This window comes from Manacus candei, unplaced genomic scaffold, assembly GCF_025592945.1.
Source record: "Manacus candei isolate 608988 ecotype Guabito, Panama unplaced genomic scaffold, ASM2559294v1 h1tg000013l, whole genome shotgun sequence".
Taxonomy (NCBI): Eukaryota; Metazoa; Chordata; class Aves; order Passeriformes; family Pipridae; genus Manacus; species Manacus candei.
This window is the reverse complement of record NW_026138061.1, coordinates 4,151,955-4,177,698: the sequence shown is the minus strand read 5'-3', so window position 1 is coordinate 4,177,698 and position 25,744 is coordinate 4,151,955. Positions and strand designations below refer to the sequence as shown.

General features: G+C 43.9%; 1 long non-coding RNA gene across 3 annotated transcripts; it reads left to right on the top strand.

Annotated features, from left to right (window-relative positions):
* The first annotated feature begins 3,010 nt into the window (after window positions 1-3,010).
* Window positions 3,011-25,475, top strand: LOC127467061 (uncharacterized). Of its 3 annotated transcripts, none has more exons than XR_007902951.1 (6): window positions 3,011-3,130; window positions 4,105-4,213; window positions 8,519-8,632; window positions 10,536-10,834; window positions 17,272-17,514; window positions 24,921-25,475. It is a non-coding gene; the product is annotated as an uncharacterized LOC127467061 (long non-coding RNA). The 3 variants fall into 3 exon arrangements; XR_007902950.1 differs by having other exon boundaries at window positions 3,068-3,581; XR_007902952.1 differs by lacking the exon at window positions 8,519-8,632 and adding an exon at window positions 4,329-4,385 and having other exon boundaries at window positions 3,068-3,581.
* The last annotated feature ends 269 nt before the right edge of the window (window positions 25,476-25,744 follow it).

Here is a 25,744-nt window from a genome sequence, read left to right as displayed (position 1 = left end):
CAGTGCTGTCCAGATGATTTGCAGCGTGTACTGGGTGGCAGATTTTTCTCAAGAATGGTTGGGCTTTTGGACAAGTGGACAAGTAGCTTTGGATTTGGGGTAAACTTTTCTAAAGCACAAAGACCAGACACAAAAAGAAGTTCTTAGTTTTTCCTTGGTCCTACTGATGTGTTTCACAAGGCTATATTAGAACAGCTAACCAAAAAACCAGCACTTTGGAGTCTTTGTTTCATTTCATATTTGTGAAACTCAAGCTCTTGGCACAAATCCTCAGAAGTATTCGGGCACGTTGGATCCTACAGATTCCTGTGATCAGGTAACTTGGCTGCAGCTGCCTTGGAGACTTGAGCTCAAGGGCTTCCTATCACTTCTGAGAAAGCTGATTTGCACTTTTAAGAATTTTGCCCATTATTTATGGAAACAAAGAACCCTTTCAAAAGAGAAGCTTCTAATTCCATAACACAGGGCCAGCTGTGCCATCATTCCCTGGAGTGAGGGCTGCTCTTGCTGTGCTGGGAGCAGCACTGAGCTCCACTCATCAGGACACTGGTGCTGAGGGCTCCTTCCACATCCAACCTACAGCAACCCCAAATTGAGGACACACTTTGGCACTAGAGTAGCCCTATGGAAGGATATACCTGCCTGAGGTAGCAACTGATGTTTTTGTTCCTCATTCCTGCTTATTTAGAAAGCAGGCAAATAGTGATAAACTTTAAAACAATTCCAAGAAGTTTGTAATCACAAACAAGCTGTGGGGACTCTGATTTAAGTCCAATTTTTTGGTTTTTTTTCCACAGAACATATGTCTGTTTACACCAGGAAACTAATAAACACAGTGTCAACAACAGCCATCAGAATAATTCTTCAGGGTTTGAAGGGCAGTTTGTAACCTTGTTTAGTAACTGGCTTCATTCCCTCTCCCTCCTGTGTAAATCTGAGAGACGAAGGGCTCTGAAACAGCAAGTGGGAGCTGTGTCTGCATTTGGAGACTTAGGGATTTTCATTTCATTTTTTTCTATGAGCTTGGTGTAAGCCTGTCTCTGGCCTTCAGTAAAGAACAAATAAGCGATAATAGCTTGTGTGGTGCCAAAACTATAAAAACAACTGACATTAGTGGGAGCTTCCAGTGCTCATAAGATACCTAGAAATGTGAGCCCCAATGCATAAGACCTAATGAATGATATTTTGTATTTTCTCTGATAGTTGAAAATCCTTAAGTTCATATATTACTCTTAAGAGGCTGTAGCTAAGTTAAAATTCTTGAGGAAAGTACATACAATGATAGGACTGGATAATGATTTTGTGGTCTGGACTCCTGCTGTGTAAGGAACATCTCACATAAGATGTCTTATGATGTAGCTGTTTCTTTCTTCTGAGAATCACATTCATATTTTTCCTATTTTATAAGGGCCAAAGTCTCACGATGCATCTATAAAAAATACAGAACTGCTTTGTACAAAGTAGAAATAATGCAGTCTGATTTTCCCATTTATTTGAGTCCTATAACTGGATTTCCCTTGTCTAAGAAGGGTCTAGTAGCTCCTGCATCCCACAGTCCTGTTGTGCATCTGTCCGTTCACTCTGCCCCCCTCATGGAGACATTTTTCCATGAAAAATGTAGTAGGAACTTTGCATGCTTGAGATGGATCTTTCTCTGAAATCAGCTAAGATTTGGAAAAGAGCTTCATGTGAAAGAGCAGCAGGAGTGCCTGTAGCTTTGCCTAGGGAGGGGTGATGAGCCAGCTGGGAGCTTATGGGTCAGGATTAAAGGGCAGACCAAAGTGAGCAACTGTGGTAGATGTCTCCTACAGATCACCTGATTGGGAAGAAGCAGCAGACAACTGGGAGAAGCCTCATGTTTGCAGGTCTGGTTCTTGAACCACCCTGCTAGCTTCTGGGAGAACACAGCAGGGCACAAGCAATCATGGCTGTTTCTAAAGTGCATTGAGGATAATTCTCTTCCAGACACAGGTATGGAGGAGCCAGCCAAAGGAAGTTCTCTGCTCTACCTGATGCTTACCAATGTGGAAGAACTGGTCAGCAGTATGAAAGTCAGGGGTAGCCCCGGTTGCAGTGATCATAAGATGAAAATGGGGCAAGGAAACTGGTGCCAAAGGACATGGAAAAGGTCAAAGTGCTCAGTGCCTTCTTTCCCTTGTTTTTTCAAGCAAGATTTGCCTACAGGAATACCAGATGCCTGAAACTAGTGGGAAGGTCTGGAGCAAGGAAGACTTACTCTTGATGGATAAGGATTAATTTAAGGAACATTTAGGCAGACTAGACACATACAAGTCCATGGAATCTGATAGGATGCACCCTTGAGTACTGAGGGACCTGGTCAATGTCACTGCGAGGCCACTCAGTTATCTTTGAAAGGTCGTGGTAACTTGAGGAGATTCCTCAGGCCTGGTAGAAGGTAAATATTACTCCTGTCTTCATTGTGGGCATGGAGAATCTGAGAAACTACAGGCTGATCAGCCTCACCATGATCCCTAGGAAATGGAGCAAACAATCCCAAGTAATTGCGTAAACTTATAAAAGTGAAATCATGTTTGACCAACGCAACAGCTTTTTACAGTGAGATGCCTGACTCAGCGGATGAAGGGAGAGCAGTGGGTGCTGTTTATTTTGCAAGGCTCTTGACATTGTCTCCTATAATACCTGCGAGACAAAATGTTGAAGTACAGACCAGTTAAGTGGACAGTGAGACGGATTGAAAACTGGCTGAACTGCTGTACTCAGAGGGTGGAGATCAGCAGCTCAAAATCCACCTGGAGGCCAGTTACCACTGAGGTCCCCCAGGGGTTGATACTGGGCCAGTACTGTTTAATCTCTTCATTAGTGACCTGGAGGATGGGGCCAAATGCACCCTCAGCATGTTTGCAGATGATAAAGAACTGGGAGCAGTGACACATGAGCCACAATGTGTCCTTGTGGCAAAGGTGGCCACCAACCTCCCGGTCTGCGTCATGCATCATGCATCATGCGTTGCCAGCAGGTCAGGAGAGGTGATCCTGCCCCTCTGCTCAGCCCTGGTGAGACACATCTGGAGTGCTGTGCCCAGTGCTGGGCTCCCCAGCACATGAGAGACATGGACCTGCTGCACTGAGTCGTGCAAAAGGCCACAAAGGTGATTCAGGGCCGTATAAGCAGAGGCTGAGAGTTGGGCTTATTCAGCCTGGAGAAGAGAAGGCTGAAGAGGACCTTATCAGTGTTTATAAAATCTGACTGGAGGGGAGAGGAGAGTAAGGAAGATGGGCCAGACCCTTCTCGGTGGTGGTGCCCAGTGACACCACCAGAGGCAATGGCCATAAACAGAAATGTAGGAAATTCTGTGTGAACAAAAGAAATAACTTTTTTACAGTTCAGTGGTCAAACACTGGAGCAAGTTGCCCAGAGAGGTTGTAGAATCTCCGTCCTTGGAACTATTAGAAACCTGACTGGATGCAGCCCTGAGGAAACTCCTTTATTTGCCCCTGCTTTGACCGAGGATTGGACCAGATGGTCCCAAAAATGCTCAACCGTTCTGTGATTCTGTGGAGTGGGCACACCTGTGCATTTATACATCTGTGAACACACAGGTAATTTGACTGCATAAACTCTTCAGAAAGTCTGGCTTACAAAGATAACAGAAATTCTGTGAGCTCTGTTTCAGGGGGAGTTAAAAAGTTTGGCGCTCATATGCTGAGCATTGTTCTAATCAGTCTGTGTTTAGGTTTGGATCTTCTGGGCCATACAGGCCACAGACCTTTCAGTATATAATATCTAGAAGTGTATTTAATGTATTTTGGTGCAGGTCCTTCAAAACTAGTCGAAAATGCACGTTAAGTGCAACACCTTCTATGTCAGATAAGCCAGTCAGACCAGGTTTTCCTTGCCTTACAGTGACCCTCACAAGTTGTGATGTTCTGTCTCTGTGGCAGAAAGGGCACCCATTCTGCCTAGGCTGTGTTTATTCAGTATAGGGAAACACACATCAATTTTGGACCACTCAGAACTGTCACAGGAATATTGGGAAGAACCTTCCTGCTTAATATCTATCAGGGTTGCGATTAAAAAAACCTCAAACAAATTCCACATTTTGTTTCTTCCTCTGATGACCAGGCATCAGCATCTTGCTCCCATTGCTTCTTCTCTCCTCTGATGGTGTTTAAGCCCTTTTGAACAGCAGCCCATGGAAGAGGATGGGTGGACAGATTGTCTATTAAAACAGGTAAGTTATTTATTGTGCAATAAACAATTCAGTACAAATCATAAAATCTAGCTAGTCTGTTACTTTGAATCTCTTTAAATCAAATCATCTTATATTTTGGGTTTTTTTCAATCAGCTGCAAAGATGATACAGAACACAGAACAAGATCAAAGGCTATGTATTATTTCACTATGTAAGTCTATAATAGAGATATAAAGGAGAACAATTTCTCTTCAGTCTATCATGTCATTGTATGTCAAGGATAGTAAATGAAGTCTCCTTCCTGATGCTGAGTAAAAGATTTAACAGGAAATCCTTGAGCTGAGGACAAGGTAGAATTGTTCTGGGGAAGTGCTCTTGCTCTCCATCACCTGCCAGGGTCTGCTGTCAATCTCCAGGACAAGCTTGGATCTTGAACACAGTCTTGTTTTGGACCAGTTAGTGCAGCTGAGTCAGACAGGTTTGGATAGTCAGGGGAAATACGGATGTTATAATTGTTCTCTTGAAGAGTCACTACGACTCACTCGGTTCCTACCATCTGTAGTATGCTGGTTAGGGTCTGAGTCAAGGAAACATTTGACCCTGAGCTTTGTTCACTCAAATTCAGAGTGAATTTTAGAGCTCTGTGCACTTATGCATTTTCCTGGAGTATGGTGGTTTTCTGAGGTAATGTCTGTAGCCAACCCAGAGGAGTTAATAGAGAAAGGACCTGTTGACTCTTGGAGTCTTGGATTCAACTTTCTCTTTAGTGATGTTGACAATGCTGGAAAATCCCAGGGATCCTCTAACAGGCATCATGCAGAGTATGTAGCCCTGGAAGGGGACAGGGTGAGTTAAGCCACAGCTGTTGTTTTAACTTGGACTTTCCTGGAGCTGCAGAGACTGAGACCACTTGAACGTTTCAGAGGACCAACAGTGAAGAATCAATGACAGTTCAGACAGTTGTGGAAGAGGTAAAAGTCTTTTTTTCTCTGCTCTATAGCTTACAGTGAGCTAATATTACGGTGGTCTGGATGACCTTATGTGATGGTGGAGACTAAACCAATGAGACTGGAAGAGATGAGACCCCCAGAGCAGTCATTTCTTCATCCCCTTCTGTTTCCCTACACCTGGTACGTGCCAGAGCATAACAGACTTTGCTGGGGAAAGGAAAGATGCCCTGGGCTAGAGGAAAAGACCACCACCATGGCAGGGAGATTCACGCAGGTCGCATTGTCCCACCTCTGGATGTGAGCACAGTGGGGAGAGAGAGAGGCTTGGCTAGGCCAGGCAGTGCAGACCTGCAGTTTTGTTGCTGCATCTAGAGCTGTAGTATTACCAGTAGAGCTTCCCACCAGCTCCCGGTGTCACTTCTGCAGTACCAGGGGTGGCAGTACCAACCACCAGGCTCTCTGCTACCAGGATTCCCCATTTTTCAGAAAGCAGCTCTATAGATGGCCCACAGGAGTCCTGCCCTACCCAGGAACAAGTCTTTCAACCACCCCCCCAACACCACTGGGCCTTTCTATGCTGTATGAAGTGGTGTGATGAGTTCACCATCTCGCCTGTGTGCATTATCGCTGCTCCAACCAAGAGACCCGGTTAGCAGCCAGGACCAGCCGTGGTAACAGTGGATGTACAGTGACCTACTTTTAACACAGCTTATGTAGCCTTTCTTGCTACTTTATGCTTGAATGGCAGAATTTGCAACAAAAGGTCAATTTATGGCAGCCTTTTATTGCAAGGTTCTTTTGCTGTAGTCCAAAGTTATAATGACAAAATGCTCCGCTGAGTACAATGAGGACTGCAAAAATCAGACCCACTTTTTATGTAAGGCTTTAAACTTTATCTGTTTTAAACAGATTTTAGTGCTAAGCTGTTTGTTTGCTTTCCTATGGAAAGAGCTTTATTACTTGCATGGTGAGCAATAGAGGAACATGTCTGAATATTAATAGAAAGGCTCAGAAATGGGGTGTTTCAGTGAAACCATAAAAAATATTTCTGAAGCTCAGCAAATTACCCCCATGCATGGAAGGAAAAGAGTCTAAACCACAGCAGCTCAGAAAAGGGAAAAATGCATGGCAAAAATGAAGTGGGAACCTGTCCCCTGCCAAGGGAAGGCACAAAATAAATCTGATGTGACCCAAACACACAGGGTCATAAACAGGCCGAGATAAATGCAGGAGGAAGGACACTGTGACAATAGTTAGCCCAGAGGGCTGAGACACATGGCTGAGTTCCTACATGTCAACTGTGCTGCAATATCTGACTGATTCACACACTTTGCCTTCGGCAGCTGAGGGGTGAAACACATTATGTTAAGCCTCAGTGAAAGAGGGTTGGATGAATGTGCTCTTCTTGCTATTCTCAAAGAAGTGAGAGTGCATCCATGAACAGCTCAGCTGTCATGGACACCCACTACTGCTCTGGGCACCCATGGGCTCCCATTCTGAAATGACCCTGACCCCTTTCTAACGAGGGTTGGCCTGTTGCAAATAGGAGCTGTGGAGGGTGTTGGTGTATAACCCTTTTGCCTCCAGCTCAGGGTAAGCATATGATGGAGCAGAAGGTCCCCAGTGCTATGTGGAGCCTTCTTAGGCTTTAGTGACTCCATTGCATGTCTGAACCTTTAGCAGGGCCATGCCATCGGCAAATGTTGTGCTTGGGGAGATGCCCTAATGTGGTACAGAGCCTTACTGAGCTGACAGGGTGGCTGGTCATAAATCCTGGGTGAGGGCAGCCTGTATCCTGCTCTCCTAGCAGGATGCCAAGGAGTGTGCCCCCACTACGAGCAGAGCCTTGTTTTCCTCTCTACTCAGCTTTCTTCCAGATAGCAAAAGCAGCCTTGCCAATGTTCCTCTATGGCTTCTACTGCTGCCAGTAATCTGGGTAATCTCTTATCTTGACTTATTTTGCTGTTTATAGCCATGACAGCCGAACCCTAGACAATGTGTAATGTGTGAGTTATGTTAAACATCGTCGAGCCAACACTGATCTGGAGCCAGGGCACTGCGAGCTGTGTGCTAGAGCTCAGAGCACCAGGGGTGGAAATCAGCAGTGGCAAGTGATTTGGGAAATCTCTGTGTCCCGGCTTCAGTTTACTCACTCAGTGAACAGTCTGCTCTTTGGGACTGATGGAAGGTTTTGCCTAAAGGCAGTTGAGTGTTTCTGGTTATGAGACACTCAGCCACAACTTCAAGCAAAAGGCTTGTTAGTCATCTTTCCTTCTATCTCATGTATCATCACAGTAATAAACCTCTCATGGCTGCTGTCCAGGATGCTGGGAAGTTGGGCTCTCTCAGTTTGAGCCTTCTCTATCTGTGTGTTCCCAGTGCTTTGTCTCAGTTTGTCCTGGTTTGGACTCTGGCTGAAGTCAATCTCCTACAGCAGTTGGAAAAGATAAAACCAAATCATATCTTTCTTAGCTGGATTGACTCCTAAGTTTTGGCAGGACCAAGGAACTCTTCAGTCAGAATTGAAACTGCTAATATAATCAGTTACTCCATGCAGAGCATCATCTTTTGCATGCAAACATATAGGTACAGTCCCTTTCCAAATCTTAATACTGGGTGGATCTAAAGATAAAGGCGATTAAAAAAAATTCATCAGTCATGAACTGACATCATTGTTTGCATCAAAGAAGCAGATCCTCACTTCTGTAACATCATGAAATCTTAACACAGGCCATCACTGTAGAACTGGTGATGCTGATGGTCTTTTTTATAATAAATTCTTTTAAAGGCTTGATCTTAAGTTGAGCTGAACATCTCATGAGTTCTTTTCTTGGAAGAGCTCAGTACATTTCTCAATCAGCTGGTTGAAAGAATGATGAACTGTGAAGACAAGTGCCTGGATGTATGAGTTTTCTCAGATACAGTCATAACCACATCCTGAGTTAAGAGCCATTTGCAGTCATCTTATCAAACAGCCCTTGCTGTTATCAGCCTATCAGTGACAGCAAGGCACAAGTGTTGAAGTAGAGAGAGAGATAAAGAAAAAGAAAAATTTTCTGAGCAGCCAGCTGGGAAAACAAGTAATGAGGCCCCCTGCTTGGGTGTCTTTTCCATGTAGGAGGGTCCCCACATTACAATGTCCTACAATAACCAAACAGTTTTTATCAGGAACTGTTTTGGGGGAATTTGTGCTTTATTCCCGGTTGCAATGCTGTTGGGAGAACACTTGGACCAGAGTGGGTGTTGCATGCCTGCTGGTTGTTAATCTGTGTATTTTTGGGTCCAGTCACTGACAGCTACCACCAACAGGAATATAAAGGGTGGGCATGATTCTCACCCCAGTGGCGGTTGCTCTCCTTGGGAACACACCTTAACAACAGTATCAAATTTGCAGGATCAAGGCCATAAGAATAACAGCATGAGAACAACGCGAGAACAACTGACAACAGAGGAAAACAGCTGTCCCAGAAGAGCTGGAAAACACTCTTATGGCAGCTTAGGAGAAAAGGTACAAATGTGCAAGTGAAAGGCAGGCTACAGAATGGCAGCCAGATGGCCCTCAGCACGACAAGGGCTAAGGCACCTACGGCACTGCCACAACGAGGAGACTGGCACCCCAGAATGGGGCCCACAGCATCGAGGTGCTGAGAGGACATTGCTCAGACAGACTGAAATGTGAAAAAGGAGTCAACCCTGGAAATGCCACCTTTCTCTCTGACTTAGGTATTCATTTGAAAGCCCAGATTAGGTGTCAGCTTGTACCTTGGGACATCTAGCAGTGCAGAACACTGATGAACCACAGTTCACCTTATAGTCCTCCATACAGCCAAACCAGGACCTGGCTGGGGTGGGTAATGACTTCAAAGTCATACATCCATGTCTTCTTCCTGCAAAAGCCAGAGAGTAGAGGAGAGTGGAAGGTTGCTGCACACCTTGGTGTCCCCTGGGCACACAGTCAGGACGTGGCAAGGGCAATCATCCAGGCTAGGGATTTGCAGAGAACTCTCACACATAACCATAATCCTGCCCTTGGGGACAGATTACCAGTTAGCATTTCTTTTCTTCCTGACTATGTCTGGAATGGGTAACTCCCTCTTTTTTGTATAAAAATCTGCTAGTTCAAGTACTTGCCCAGAAATGGCAAGACATAAGTTTCATGCCCTCAGCCTGAGAGATTTCAAAGCCACTGCTTCCCTTTCTACATGAGCATCTTCACAGGTTTGCTGGAGGTCAGTGAGAGAAGGAAATGTTCTCTATACTTCCCTAATTGTAGCTGGTCTGTTGTGCAAAAAGGAGTGGATCTGCAAGAGAAGGCAAGCAAAAGAGACCCTGCCTCTGTAGCATGTTTGGGCTCTTCCAGGGTGGGGAATGAGGAGTGCTGGCTGATCCTTGCACCAGGGAGCTTCTCAGATCCCACTTCATGGTAGTAAATATATAAATAACACCAGGAGTGAGGAACAGAAGTTGGGGCTTGCTCTTCCTGGTGGGAATGTCAGAGGCTCCTTACCAGTGAGAGCCCTCTTTGGTCTTTCTTTGTGTAGGGTTCGGCTTCAACAGAAAGGGTAGGGAGGAGTCCACCCTGTCATCACCCTGTAGGTGGGGTGCTCCCAAGGTTGGCAGCTGCAGACTTTCTGTTCTAGTCTTCTCTCTTGAGCTGTAAACTTTTCTAAACAAAGGTCAGGTTTTTGTGATGTGTCTGCACACTGGCTAGAATAACATTGCCAAGCACCTTGCTATTATCTTGCTACTGTCATTAATTACCTAATTAAAGCTGATCATGATATGTTAATGATAAACCTTAGCCTGATTTCTGAGGAGAACAGAAAATTGGCTTAGTTTTCCTAGCTCTGGTCTCATTAAAGCCTCATGTCATTGTCATTATAATATGATTTTCATTACTTAATCCATTATTTACCACAGGGAGAATCTGAAATGAACAGACTATATTTACAATGTGAAAATGCTACTTGGGTACTAGTCTTGGAACCGATGGTTTTGTACAAGGAATTGCTTTACAAATCTGTCTTGTGACTACTTTTAAAAATAATACTATTTAAAATAGGCACTTAAGGGATGAGTAACAAGTCTTGGCTTTGCAAATGCAGACATTAGATCACAGTGACCCTCTGCCTCTTGGGAACAACTTCCCTCTCACTTCCAAGCCATCAGATAATGTGTGCTGCGTAAACTGAACTCAGGTCAGAGAGCTGTTCACATACATTGCTAATTGGTGAACTCCTCATTTAGTGTTTTAAGGGATCTGGCACCATGTTTCAGCTTTACTCTCCAGCAGACTCCTTGATCCAGTGGAGCTTGCTTTTTATAATTTTTCACTTCAAATAACAATGTTTTCTCCCCAGAGGTTTTGAAATCTGTGAATCCGAAGTGGGTTTTTTTTTTGTTTCATTCAGAACATTGTACCTTGACAAGCACTGTGGTTTCCCATCTCTGTCAATGGGTTCAGCAAGTGACTCAGAGTGACACATAAATGAACAGTCAGCGCCGCTCCCTGCAGTGTCTGGCCATTCAGAGAACTCCCTCACCACCCATACATCTTTGTGGTTTGAGAAGTCTGACAAGATTGCCATCAAAAGTGGAAAATTCGGGAAAGCCCAACTCTGTTTTGACATCAGCCACTGGTTTAAAATGCCAAAGCACAGAGAAAGCAAAACCACGAAGATACAGGAACTGCAACGCAACTGTTGTCAAGGTAAATCAAACAGCCCGGGGTTTGTAAGCTCAGTTTTTCCTTACAGTCTATCAATGTATATTCATGAGGAAGCTGGAGGGGAAATGGCACAAGAGCTCCCTTCCTTGTGTGTACTCAGTGGATGGTCCACCAAGAACCTCGACTCTTGCTCTCAGGAGGAGACGAGTCTATCATGCCCAAGAGAGGTGGAAGGTGCAAGAAGAATGTCAAGCTCTTTGTCCAGTGGGTCCTTGAGGGACAGACAAGCAGGCTCCAAGTCTTTCAACAATGTTATTGAACATGCTGCTTCACAGCCAGTGTACTCTCCAGATGCTACTTGGCATCTGTGGTTAAATCCATGGATGTTTGATATGCTCAGTACTGATCAGGAAGAGTTAAACAGTCTCGTTTCTCCAAAGAAAACAAAAAGTCCCTTGTCTTCAAGGCATCACATATTTTCAAGTGCCTCTATACTTGAATATCCACCTGGAAGTCTTTTTGGGTTGGATGCTTAGTGTCCCTGAACTTCACAGCTATAAACGGTGTTATGAAGCACTGTGGCTGTTCAGTGTTTGGGAAGGAGCAGATGCCTGGTGTTGAAATATGCATTTGAGGCATCCTCTGAAATACAGTGGAAAGGCAGTCAGCTGTTGTCCTTAAATAAAGGGAATAGGAGAGAGAAGACTAAATCAAATTGGGGTTTTGCTTTCAAATCCAGCCATTCATGATGCCTTCTTTTTACTCAAAATGCAGCATGCCTGGAGATTTTTCCCACCTACTCTTTCCTTTAGGAAAAGTTTGCTTTGTTTTACCTCCCTTGTAAAAATTAACATCATAATGAGGAAAGCACTTTGCTGTTCTGGTTTGCAGTACACCAGGAGACAAAATGACCCACAAGTCCATGTCCTTGACCGAATTGGCAGTGCCTTGGCACCCATGTATTTATAACCTCTAAAAGGTATCCACACCAAGTGATATGTGGGCTGGGGGACCAGCAGTGCCAGAAAGTCACCTCTGTGTGCTGAATGGTCATCTTTGCAGAGGGAGTCAGTACTGTAAGCTTTTTTGTGTGGGAACATTAATAACTGCACATTGTTTTATCTCGAGCCATTGTCTGTACTTGCATTTGGTATCCTAAAGATACTGCCCCTCTGGAGGAAGAAGAGATGACTTCTCTCCATCCATGGAAATGTCACCAGGAACAGTCCCAGGTTATGTGCTGAGTGCTTGAATGTCCCCATCTGGCCCACAGGTCTGCCAAAGGTTTTATAGAGGCTGTAGCCTAGAGGTATTTGGGACAGGACCCATAGCATGGTGTAGACTGGCAAGTTGTAATTGCACCTGGTTGGCTGAGGATAACATGAAATGAAGCATGGCAGCTAAGAGAAGGAAGAAAGCAAATGCTGATATGAAAATAACCCTTCCCCATTTCATTCTTCACACAAGGTACAACAGCAAGGTAATTTCTGTTAGAAAGCAAACCACCTGCACTAAGGAGGCTGAAAATATAAGTTCAAACACAGGGATAAATGGGGGAAAACAGGATGGCACAGTCATGGTCAGACATAGGCCAGAATACAGAGGTGGCTCTCGAGCTGCTCCCCCAGCAGGTCGCAGTGGTCAGCAAATTTCTCAGGAACAACAGGACAGGAAAACAACAGTTTTCAAGACAGATTTGAATCTCAATCGAGTTTTTGCAGCAGAGATCATGAAGACATCACTTCATGCTTAAATGAACCAGAGAGAACTTACTGAGGTATTTGTATATGATCATGCCAAATGTCCTGGGCAGTACCAGATTAAACCCACTGCCAGCAAGACGAGGAAATCCAGCAGTAGAAAGGTGTTAAAATGCTCCACACTAGCCTCTGTGGAAATAAACTGGTACTGGGTGCAGTAAAAGGCAATCAAATGTTAGTCCACATGGAACTTGGGGGTTTTTTTGTAGGGCCCAATCTGGTACTGCTTTGATATAAAAAAAGTGAGAGAAAGAATAAAAAGAAAAAGAAATGCTGTTTGATTTCCTGATTAAAATTGAGCTCCATTTGTTTTGAATGAGAAGTTTCTCTGTACAACAGTGACTCATAAACTGTAAGTCAAAAAAGAAAAGAAGAATTAATCATCAGGAAAGGGAAATACAGAAACAAAACAAACAAAAAAACCCCCGAAGTGCTTCAGCTCTATGGGGCTGAGAGAATGAGTGTATATCCTGTGATGCACTTGACTGTATGCAAGTGGCTTTCCTTCTGCATTTTTGTCTCAGTAAAATTAGAGGTTGGAGCTTGGGGGATATAGGTTCAGCTTTTGATTCTGCAAAGCTTCCTGTGAGGCATGGGATGAATTCTCAAATCTCTCTGGGTCTCACCTGTAAAACAGTAATAACATTCTTTGTCTATTTAAATTACTGCTTCTTCCTATGAGTTTCTACCAGGCCTAGAGTAACAGGGCTCTAATGCATAATTAGAATCTCTAGCTGCCACTGTGCTATGAATAATAATGTTTATTAATCATAATAAACATGTCAGTGCTGTTAGAGCATGTGCATGGAGCAAGTAGAGCAGTGTCTGACAATCACATCCTGCCACGTAAGGCTTGGGGTGGAAAATGAGACTCATTCTGCAGGTAATGTAAAACCCAGGGATGGCCAAAGTCTTCCTGAAGGCGATGTTGGCAAGAAAGAAAAAAGGTCACATTTGTTCTAAAAAATAATGCAGCAATATAGCTGTGTCCCTCTCTAACCTGTCAAGATAGCTCCTCATATTTCCAGACTGCAGTAGTGAGGATCTGAGTAGTGTGTGTCCAATCCAAAATATATAATAACGGTAATAAACCCTAAATTATATACTGAAATTACCCAAATTTATTCATTAACTCTTCCCTCTAGTTGCTCTCCTCCTCTTCCTCCTTTATCCAAGTCACTGTTTCTGTTAAGAGCTGAAGAAGGGCAGAATTCAGGCCATTTCTATCCAATAATCTCAGTTACCGGTCCCTCCACCTGTGTGCCAGCAAGGGATGGATCAGGTCCTATTTCTGACTCACCGTACTGAGAGGTGAGATGGCAGCCCACCTAGGAAAACCTCATATTTTGCATTCTTAAAAAGCTGATCTTATGGTAAGGCACAACTCAAAGTGGGCCAGAGTTCTCCAAATTGAACCTTGTTTGCCAGAGTGGTGTAAAAAACAGAGATCATCCCAAACCCAGCTGGGCTAGGATCCACCCTTGCCCATATGAAACAATTGCTGCTGCTGACAGCAGGGAGGTCACCTTAGATTTTGGACTATTTATACTAAAACAAGACAGATAAAGCCTTTGAAGCTCCTGGAGTTACTTGAGACTCCAGCTGGTGTAAAGGAGGTCAGAACCTGCTTCTAGGTCCTTCGGTTGAATCTCATTGCTTGATCTATGCTGGAGATACTTGCTGCAGAGTTAGTCATACTTGTGTCCTGAAGAGACCTCACAGCACTTTCTATTAATCAGAAGTACCTACTGGGAGGAATTGTCTGGTGAACTACAGGATTGGATTTGAGAACAAAAAAAAAATAATGAAATTCTGTACATTGAGAAAGAACCTAAACAACACAAACTCTGTAAAAAAATAAATGGTGCGCTGTGTAATGGGGAAACAGTCTTCCTCCTGACAGCCTAATTACAGGTGGCTGATTTATTCTCCTCTGGAGCATGCCTGATCCCTTGCTCTGGTGCAATCCATCCCTGGCCACTCCTGCCAGCCCCACCGTTTGGGAGCCAGACAGGCCACAGCCACCCTGCATCCACCAACATCAACATTTGACTTTCAGTGACAGCATCTCCTTGACTCTGCAGCCCAATCCAGGAACCACTAAATCAAACTGAAGAAAGTGCATCAATGCCCATTTTTTTATTAAATCCAAATATCAAGTGTTATGTGTTTTTAAGTGGTGAAAGGTCCTGGGCACTCAAAACCCATTGAAAAACTGCAGGATCTGAAGACATAGCTCTCTTTTTTCTTTCACAAATTTGAGCTTCAGAGGTGCCCTGGTGTGTGAACTCAGTCAACACCTCACGTGTGAGTGCATTTATAATTTTCTCATTGTGGCACTGCCAATACCTTCGTGCTTTTCAATCGTTTCATATTCATTTCGAAACAAAACAAACATTATTTGCAAAGTGTGTCTGCTCAAAGCAATTCTCTGAACTGTTCACGTTGTGTGCATCACCCATGCTAGGAAAATATTGTATGTCTCCGTGTAAAAACCAATTGTGCACCCCACCTTCAGAAACCTCCCATGCTCAGCCTGTGGTCCAGCTCCTCCATTGCATTAGAGAACAGTGATGATGCATTCACTGCTGTGTTCCCACTGCTGCTGACAGACAGAAACAGCCACAATGAAAAAAACCAGCACATTTACTTAACCCATGTCCTTGCAGTGAACAGTCCCTGGAATTTGCAGCAGGGTTCATGTTGTGCCAGGCTCTCAGTACACCTTGCTGATTTCCCAGCACCAGCACTTCTGCAAGGCTGGAAATACTGTCTGGTGGAGGCAGGAGAACAAGGAAAACAAAGCCTTGCCCCAAGCCACCATTTCAAATCAGTGGTGGAGACTAACAGATGCCAGCAGATTCCCAACCCCTTGTTTCAGCCGCGAGGCAAATCCTATTTTTCCAGTGACTTCAGTAGCTAAGACCAATTGACTGTGGCATCCAATTCATTTTTACAAGCTTTGTGGCACTATGGTCTACCAGGAACCCAGACTGAACAATAATTTTCATTTGAACCATTTTTCAGCTGTAGGTGTTAAAGACATAGGTGGATTGAAGAACCCCACATCTGTCATTTTCCCACCTTTTTCATTGTCTTTGATGTGGGAGCTGTACCACTGTGTCCTCCATGTCAGTACATCATCTAATATATTGCTTAAAGAGCTGCTGAACTGTCTATACTAAAGAGTGAAAATATGTCAGCTTATGTTTTATTTAGACTGAGAGCACAAATCCTTACCCTGCTCTGCCTTTGGGAGAAGCAGCCATGCCCAGGAACAATGCCGTGGTTCCAGCCAAACCACATCTGATCCTGAGATGTCATCCCTGACATACAGGTTTGGAGATGCTATTTCTCAAATGCAAATGTCAAAACGATGGCATTCGTTCAAAAATCAGCCCTCTGCTTTTGTTAAATGTATGAAATACCTGTGAGTGTGTTTAGAAGCAGACCAGGTGCCTCACAGCTGGCTTTAAAACAGAAAATTTGAAGTAGGGAGGAAACAATTTGGAAAAAGCTGAAGAGGGCTGAGAGGTGGAGAAACCCCTGTGCCAGCGGTTGGGTGTCAATATGGTATCACCACAAGACTAGTTCTCTGCCTAAAACAACCTTATTTGAGGATTATCTCTGGAACAACATCATCTGTTCTTGATCCTTTCCAACCTTGCTTAGCTGCCATTTGGCTCCTGCTCCCTACGCACTGAGGACATCCAAGAGCCACACAGATGGAGTGGGAGCATTAACACTGGCACTTCCTTATAGACCATGTTACAGGGTCAGTGAATACCCGACACGTAAGCAGCCTTACAGCAACAGGGCCCTCTTTCTTTCTTCACCACATCATGTACCAAGAAAACACCAGACATCCCTGACATCCTCCTAAATATCAGAGAGAGGGAGGGTCTGTTCCTAAAGCCCTTCCAAATCCCAGTTTTCCACCCAAATGAATAACAAGCATGAAGCAATGGGTTAGCTCCCCTTCTCTTGGAAGCATCACCCACTTGGCCAGCAGAATGGAAGGACCCAATAAGATCTGTTTTGGATAATCTGTATGACAATATCGAGCATTTCTTTTTATTTTTAAGTTTGCTGCTGGAATAAATTGCTTCTGGGATGCTTCTGTAGCTGTTGGCTCTGGCTAAATAGCAGGAGGACTCCCAATAGCAGGAGTCATATGACCATGCTCTTGTGCACTTGTGAATGGAAAATCATGTGTCTTCATAAATCACAGGAATATAAAGACCATATGCAATGTTCAGAAGTCCCACATATCCACTTGAGAGCGGGCCAATGCTAACCAAAAAATCTGAAAGCAGAATTATCTGTACTATGTGTTTTACTTTGCTTTAATACTGAACGTAAGTGGAGAGGAGAAAAAAGACAAATAAAAGAGAATGTCAAGAATAATGAAAAAAGTGTGTATTCCAGGCTCAAAGAAATTATTTTGACACCAGCTTTCACATTTTTTTATTATCACCCCTTTGGGCAAAGTCATTCAAAAGAACAAACAGAAAATCATACCACAGACTATGATACAGAACCTGCCTCTCCCAGCAGACTGGATGTGACAGCAGAAATAAGACCTCAGGATCCAAGCATGGTGGAAAATAAAAAGGTTGTTTTAAAATATTGCTGCTTTAGTAAGTGGGGAGATGTGTGAACTCAATATTACTAAGAAAGTGATTGCCTTACTCTAACCTTACCCTAATTTTTCCCCAGTGTTAATACATGCATATTGAACCACCACATCCTGAATGTGATAAGCACCTGCCAGGATCTGCTCCAGGACTCACCAGAGCTGTCCCTAATGAGACCTGATTTGCTCTTGAGTGTGTCTGTTCCCTGTGGATGCTGGAGAGTCCCCCTACAGATGGTGCAGAGGATGCTCTTGTGTCTGGAGCCACGTGTGCTACGTCTCATCTTCACATGGAGTACCTATCTGCCAGAGTAGAGTTGGCAAAGGTTAGCTGGACTTCCTTCTGTAGCAGCTCTCTGCAGACAACACGGTGCATAGCTGGCCTTCCTTGCTCTTTTCCATTGCTCTTCCTATGCTGCCCTCCCAGCTCTCTCTCTCTACTCCTGCCTGGTGCCTCCTTTTCCCTATCAACCTCTCCTTAACAAGGTCCTACTTTGAGCAGACAAATCTCCATTTTCTTCTACTTCTCTGTGTTTTGTTCACCCTTTCTGTTTTACAGGGATTATATGTTTTCAGCCTTCCTACATATATCATTGTCATGCAAGTTGTTTTACTCACCTTTGAGTTGTAGCATATGAACACACATACAGTTAAGACCTGTGGACCATAGAATTAGCATCCCTCTACCCAATGGAGATCCTTCTTTTCCCCTGGGATTTGCTTTCCGACTGCTTCTGGAGCTATGACCTTGGCCTATACAAACTAAGGTTGCTCCCACGTACGTTTACGGAGGGAAGAATATTTAAGGGACATAATAATAGAATCATAGAATGGTTTGGAAGGGACCTTAAAGATCATCCAGTTCTAAGCCCTCCTGCCATGGGCAGGGACACCTTCCACTAGACCAGGTTGCTCAGGATCCCATCCAACATGGCCTTGAACACTTCTAGGGGTGGGACATCCACAACTCTGGGCAATCTGTTTCAATTCCTAACCACCCTCACAGTAAAGAATTTTTTCCTGACATCCAATCTAAATCTCCCCTCCTGCAGTTTGAAGTAATTTTCCCTTGTCCTATCACTACCTGCTCTTGTAAAAAGTCCCTCTTCAGCTTTCTTATAGGCTCCCTTTAGGTACTGAAAGGTGATCTAAAGTCTCCCCAGAGCCTTCTCTTCTCCAGGATGAACAACCCCAACTCTCCCAGCCTTTCTTCATAGGAGAGGTGCTCCAGCCCCCGATCATCTTTGTGACTCTCCTCTGAACTTGCTCCATGTCTTTCTTGTGTTGGGAGACCCAGAGCTGGACGCAGTACTACAGGTGGGATCTCATGAGGCCATCACCTCATGAGGTCCATCACCTACTAAATTTGAGAAAAATGTGCCCCAGGGGCTGTTGTGCTGGGTTGTGTATTGGAAGACCTATTTCCACATCCTGTTCAGATTTTCCTCATGACCTTTAGTGAGCTATTTAGGACCGGATCTTCCAGGCTCTTCAAACCCTGGAAGCCTGGGGCATAGGATGTGTCTATCTTGCAGAAAGACCAGCTGGATGTGCAGCCTGGGATTCAGCAGGGATTGGTTTACCTTGCTGCAAATCAGTAAGGGAAGTGCTGAGCTATGGTTTATGATTCCTTTAAACCAGAGATTTCTGTTGTATCTCTACAATACTGCTGCCACTTTTTAACTGTAGTGTAGACATGCACATAGTGTCGCTGCAGATCTGCCAAGGGACATGTGCACTGAAAACTGGGAGACAATGAGGGCATCAAAAGAAATTACCACCAAGCAAGCAGGGAAAAAAATTCTTCATGTTTGTAAATAAGATATTGCTAAACCACAAAGCAAGTCAGCATTTGTTTGGCATGAAGAGTACCAGAAAGCAGGCTCAAACACTGGAACATGAACACTGTGAAGTCGTTGGAGTGGTCTTGGCCATGATTATGGCCCAGAGTAAGCAGCACTCTCCTAAGCAAAGGTTCAGGAGTTAACCTGGACCAGGTAGTACTAACAGTAGGAAGTTTGAAAACTTGTTTTGGAAGTGAAGCTAAAAGTAGGGAAATGGCCAGACAATGCCAGCTGGCCCCAGGACCCAAGGGTGGGCAGTGGCACCAGTTCATTAGCACAGGTGTATCCAGGGGAGTCACCAACAGGCCCGACAGACATCAGCGATCTGGGACTTGCCACTGCTGTTCATCAGCAACTTGGCCCCGTTCTGGGCCACAATTTTTTTATGCCCTAGAGCATCTGGCACCTCCACAGAGCCAACAGGTCTCTACTCCAATGAGTCTCTGTTAAGGTGTAAAGGAGATGTAGCTGAGCCAAGGATGGAGGATGAGACACAGAAGGATATCACAAACCTCTGAATTCTCAGTCTAAGTGAAGGCATATTTCAGGTGAAAAAAAAGTGATGGTGCACATGCTGTGGACAAAGGCATATAAACACAGCCCAGTGAACACAACAAGGAAGAATATTAAAGAATAAAGGCATATAAACACAGCCCAGTGAACACAACAAGGAAGAATATTAAAGAATCTCAGTGAAGTCTTTCTGTCAAGTCCCATGTATTTTCAAAGTGACTGTGCCCTGCACAAATAGACTGAAAGAGTATAAGGATAAGAGGGTTTTTAATTCACCTCATTACATGAGCTGTGAGAAGACCAACCAGGTCAAGCTTTGCATATGAGTGGAAGAAAACCTCTGTGGAAACTGACAATGTTTAGACATGAACTTGGTGTCTACAGAGAAAATTCTGGTCTCGCCCTCAAGTCATACCTCATGGTGCCCTAAAGAATTGTGATTCCAGATTTTCTCCCCAACGTTTACCTCATTCCTTGTGCCTCCATTTTATCACTATGTTACCTCCTTCACCCAGAAGGTACCTAGAAACAACAACACACACTTGAATTCTCATTGCCAAAGCCTAATATTTTGACTTGGATTAAAATGCCCTTATAAATGTCCTCATAAATAGAGCTGATTTTTGCCTTATTTTCTAGTGGAAATGTCATTGAGGTGTGTCTCTTAGGCACACCTCTGGGTACAAGGGATCTATGTAAAAATCTGTGTAATAGAGGAGTTCTGAATGTACAGCACTGCTTGAGCATGGCCAGGAATCTTCGGAATGAGGCCTCTGGTCGCACGTTGATGATGGCCCAGGGAAAACTGAATGGACTTTGAAACCTTTGCCAAGGCTCACAGTAAAGAGTCAATAGAAAGGAATATGCTGTGCTTTCAGCAGCTTTGGGCTGTATTAGGTGCAGGTGGATGGCTTTGCTTGGTTAAGTCAACATGATCATCCTTGTAACACTGGCCTGACTCAATGGAACGGAAGAGTTAACCGGCGCACAACAGAGCCGAGCTTTTGTGACCAGCAGCAAAGTGACACTTAGACCTGAAGGGGGACAGGGAAATAGAAAAAAATACACATTTGAGGATAAAAAAGTTATGATAAACTCACATGGCTCCCTACTCAGCTTGAGTCCTGTTTGGGGTTTGAGACTGTTAACTTGAGTCCTGATTTCTCTGTGTGGAGACATAATCCAGAAGAGAAATTCTGAAGCGCATTCCCACGAGGAATGCATGAACTTTTCAACTTAGCACTGGTTTTCAAACACTAACTGCAAGTTTGCAATTTTTCTTCAGAACCAAAGAAAAACAGGAAAACATAATTTGCACAAAAAAGGTATTTGGGTTGTCACTATAAAGCAGGACTAGGATAGAGCTCCTGAGCCCCACACTCACCATGTGAATGATATTCATATTAAATTAGTAGTGAAGGGAAATGAAGAAATAGGGAAAAAAAGAATCTCTCTGCATCAGTGTGTAACTGTGCTATATTTTACAGATGAATGATAATGCTTAATGGCTTAGAATACGGTGAGGAGCTCAGGGTCTCCATTGAATGTCACCATTTAGGACTGCAGTGCTATATTTTTGATATAATTTGAATCTTTGAAGGTCTAATTCACTCCTGCTTCAGCCTCTGAGGTGAGGAGGAGCATGACATAGACAGAGTAAGAGCAAGTCAGTGAATTTAAAAGAAAAGTAATATTAGTAGATAGGAACATGGTGTCAGTCTAAGACCCTCAAGGGCAGCTCCTCTCTCTGCAGCACTCGGGCTAAGGATTCATATATGTAACTGCTTTGAGATTTCAATGGGAGAGGAAAGCAGGTGTCAAACATTGTTATTTACACTAAGTAATTGCCTACAGAAAATCCCAGAATCAGATCTTTGTTCTACATTCACAAATCTATTCCCTTAATGATCTCTTTTCAAGCCTTTTGAGCTATGAATAGGTTTGTAAGTTTAAGAGCTGGAAATAAGCCACCAGCACTGTGACTGAGTATTGTGAGAAGAGTTTATTAATTTTGGGTTGGGGGAAGGGTCTAAGCTAAATCTGAGTGGGGCAGACATGCTGAAACCAGCCTGTGCCTGTTGGGAAGGAGACCATGGGCTGGGATCCACTGAGGGGGAAGGTAAGGAATGAAGGGAATAGGGATGAAAAGCAACACAAAATCAGTGGGACTAATACGACACATGCCAAATGTTAAGGTCTTTGAAAATAAGCAGAGATAACTATGAAAGACCCATACCATAGCTAAAAATAGTTTTGGTTATGTACACAGAGGAAAAACATGTAGACTTATGCTGTAGGAATTTCTTTATGCAAGTGGCAAGGGACTGTGTTTCTCACAGCAGAAAATGTTACACCACCAGTTGCCATCTTTGCAATAATGGGCCAGTATGGCCAAGCAGCAGTGGCATGTGAGAAGCAAGTAGCTGTGATGGAAATCAGGGAAGTGGAACTGCTGAATTAAGGATTTCTTCCTGCCACAAGAAGCTGGAAATGCTCTACTCATCTTGTACAGACTCCAGGTACTGAACTGAGGACATCACCTGCTTGGAGCAATCCAGCATCTGGAACAACCACAGCAGAGTACTAAAGCATCCAGCATCTCACCAGTGGAGGCCAGTCTTTAGGCTTTAGACCATTTTACCCCTATTTGACAAAAACTTTGCAGCTTCTCGAGGCCACAGTTTAGGTGCTACTCATTGGGAATTTAGTAGAGACTAACTGGCCTTTCTCTATTTGTATTTGCAGAAATTGGTTTATTTTCATGTTGTAACTCGCAGAACAAAGAACTGAGCAGCCGTATCACCAAAGACATTTTATAATAAACTGTGCTAGCAAAAATAATTCTAATCATCTGTAACATCTTGGATGCATACATTTTTCTGGCCAAAAACTGCCTGAAAGGGACCTTAAAACCATCCTCCTCCACCACTGCTAACAACAGTAGAAGACTGAGGTCTACAGAATGTCCCAGACTCCACGCCCAGTCTGACTCTTGCTGAAGACACCAAAGTAGGTGTAATGATGTCTGCAGGAACCACTCTGTGCTGGCCTTTGGTTCATCATCCACCTTCTCTGTATTTCACCAGTATTTCTACTGAAATTTGCTCTTAACTATCAGCTGCCTACAGGATTCCCTGTGTATTGCACCAGATTCTGTCTCTCAGTGGGACAACCAAGTGTATTGCTTGTGCTAAGTGATATACAAAGGGCCAGGGAGACAGGTAGAGGTTACAGGAATTAGATGGCAGTGGGATAAAGCAAGCAAAAGAGGTTTTTTTCCAGCTTATTTTTTCTCTTCCTTTTCTGGCAATGTTAATAAGACACTAACCACGCTCTTAAGTTATTTTACTCTCAGTAGGTCACAGTTGCTTTAGCCTTTAAATATAGAGAACAGAGAAGATACCTGCCCTTACAGACTCATGCAGTGAGTCCACAGTAGAGGTGGGAATGTCTCTGAGCATCCTGCTCCTGCATAGCCAGTCCCACTGTGATCTTGTCCCAAAGGACACAGCCAAACCAGCTTGAGGAAGGGTTTGGGGGTAAAAAAGTGCAGAGGGAAACCTCCCATCATCACATCATCTTCATATAAAATATAAAATGTATAAAAGTCTACAGTCCCATTTTCTTCCAGGGGCTTCCCAAGGTGCTGCTCTCCCCTACAGTAGCTGAGGTCTGCAGGGAGGCATCGGCCAGAGCCAGGCAAGATGTGAGATGGGAAAGAGGTGAGGGATCTTTTATTGCTAGCTAGGAAAGGAGTGGAAGGGAAGATCCTCTCTGGGTGCCTGGCTGCTGAGAGGATGGTGCTACGTGGGCATACGTGAGAGACTGGCAGTGGAGGAAGATGTTGCGCGAGGACCGGCTGCCATTTCATCACGCTGAGCAACGTGTTTGCACACATACACTGATCACTCCCTGCTCACTGCCGTGGGAGGCAGGTTTGGCTGAAAACTGCTTCTCACTGCTGAGTCACCCCTTGCTGCTGATACACTCCCTGATTCCAGGCCCCTTCAGGGATGGCGAAATAAAGGTTCCAGAAGTGCTTTTGAAAGGTAGGGTGCAAGTGAAGAAATCAGTTTGAATCCTCCTAGGAATGGAAAAGCAAAAGTGGGGATGAGGAAAGGATAAAGTCACTGGACTTCACAAAATTGGGTTTGATTCTTTGGACCTAACTTTTCAATATACAATGCCTGGTCTCATCTGCTGAGAAGTTGAAGACTATCAACTTGGGATTCTCAGATGTTCAAGTACCTTGGAAAATCAGGCCAATTGCATCAAGATTGCTATGCATTTAAGGAAGCATGAGCTCTGCACATGACATTAGAAGCCTGTTGTCAATAGCCCCAGAGTTACACTTACCAGAAAGAAAATGCTTGTGCTTTTTCAATCATCAGGATGATATTGTACATTTAGCGCTTCACTGCTGTTGGAAAGACCACAGAGAGTGAAACACAGTGTAGATACCACTGGGTAACACATTCCTTAATGACATTTTTAAAGCATTCCACATTGTCAGTACAATACAGAAAGAGGGAGAATGGAGCACAGCCTTCACTGAAAATAGAAGAGGGAAAAAATAATAATCACAAGAACTTTTCACTGATGTGGGCTGTGGCATCATGCTATCTGCTGCTCAGAGCAGACAGTGTTTCCAAAATATACACAGCACAAATCCAGCAGAGTAAAACTTGAATAACTAGTCATGATCCCCTGGATTTAAATAGGTTGCCAACTCCCTATGGAAAGGGGGACCAAAAATAACTAAATCTGGATCATTGGAATATTCCAATTGTCCCTCAAACAAACAACCTCTGCAGTAATATTTGATTTCCAGCAGTTTCCCTCTGAAACTACAAAGATCTGGCCATGGTGCCCAGTGATGCATGAAACTGTTGATCCATTCTCAGGATGATTAAGGGGTATGTATTTGTTGTTACCCCTTGAGAGAAGGATGTGATTTATCACAAAACAATGGTGAATTTCACAGGAGGGTACCAGGCTCTGTATGGCTGTGACAGAAAGTCAACATTGAGCAGGCAGTGTTTTGTACGGTCCTGGAAACATTTTAGGACAGTATTACAGCAAGGTAAAATTCAGGTGCCATTGAAATTGATTTCAAAACTCCTGTTGACTTCACTAGAGCCAAGATTTCCTCCAAAGAATCCCTACGTATATTTTAGATCCCTGGAGCTTCTCTTTAATAGCAACGTTTTCCCCATGGAACTAGAAACAGAGAGGGAAAAAAAGGGAATTGAAGGCATATGGGAGAAAGATGAATCAAAACTTCCCTCCCCCATCTCCTTCGTGGAAAGAAGCTTCTGTGCCCTCAGGCGACCACATCTCCCTGTTCTTCTCTACCTTTCTCTACCTTCCTACAGGTCTCATCCCTTCAGAGCAAAGGAGCCCACAGGCAGCCTGAGCCTGGTAATGCTCCACTGCCAGCACTTCTTACTCAGCAGGATCAGCCAAAAGCCTCAACAGCATCCTGCTTTATCGTTCACCTTTATGCTTAGTCTTAAAAGATTGACAAGACTGAGATGTGATGGCTTCACTGCACCCCTAAGTGAAGAAAAGACAATGACTTCTTTCAAATGAGTCCTGCTGAAGGTCCAGCTTGCAAATGGACTGATGTGGGGCTTTAGCTGAGGCATCTGATTAAGACTGGTCACCAAGTCCTTCAGTGATGGAGTCAGTGCCAAGTCAGCACCAAGTCAGTGCTGAAGAGGGAGAGGGAAAAAACATGACAAGCTGTATCTATTACAGTCGGTTTCAAATGAATGTCTTACCTTTAATCACAAATAGTCAGTGTCTGATCTAGTCTCCAAACAGGAAACTTCCTTCTCTTTTCCAAAATGTTACTGATGACAAACTGTCATTAGAGAGCCTTGCTAGCTATAGAATTGGCAAGGTCTCTTTGATTTGATTCCAATGACAATCTACAGGCAGGCTGTCCACAGCCAAACTATATGAGAAATAAAGGGAATCTTATTTTGGTGAAAGGTATTTGTGTTTCAGTTACATAAGTGGTAGTGTTTTGTGAGGATGTGGTGCCTGGAGTTTCAGAAGATGTTTTGCCAAGAAATCACTCCTTGGAGAAAGCTGCTTGCAGCAGTACAGCTTGCCCTCTCCTCCTTTTTTTTCTAATTTATTTTTTTCCAGGAAATCATCATTCATAGAGCTTGGGTAAGGAGGAAGTGCTGCA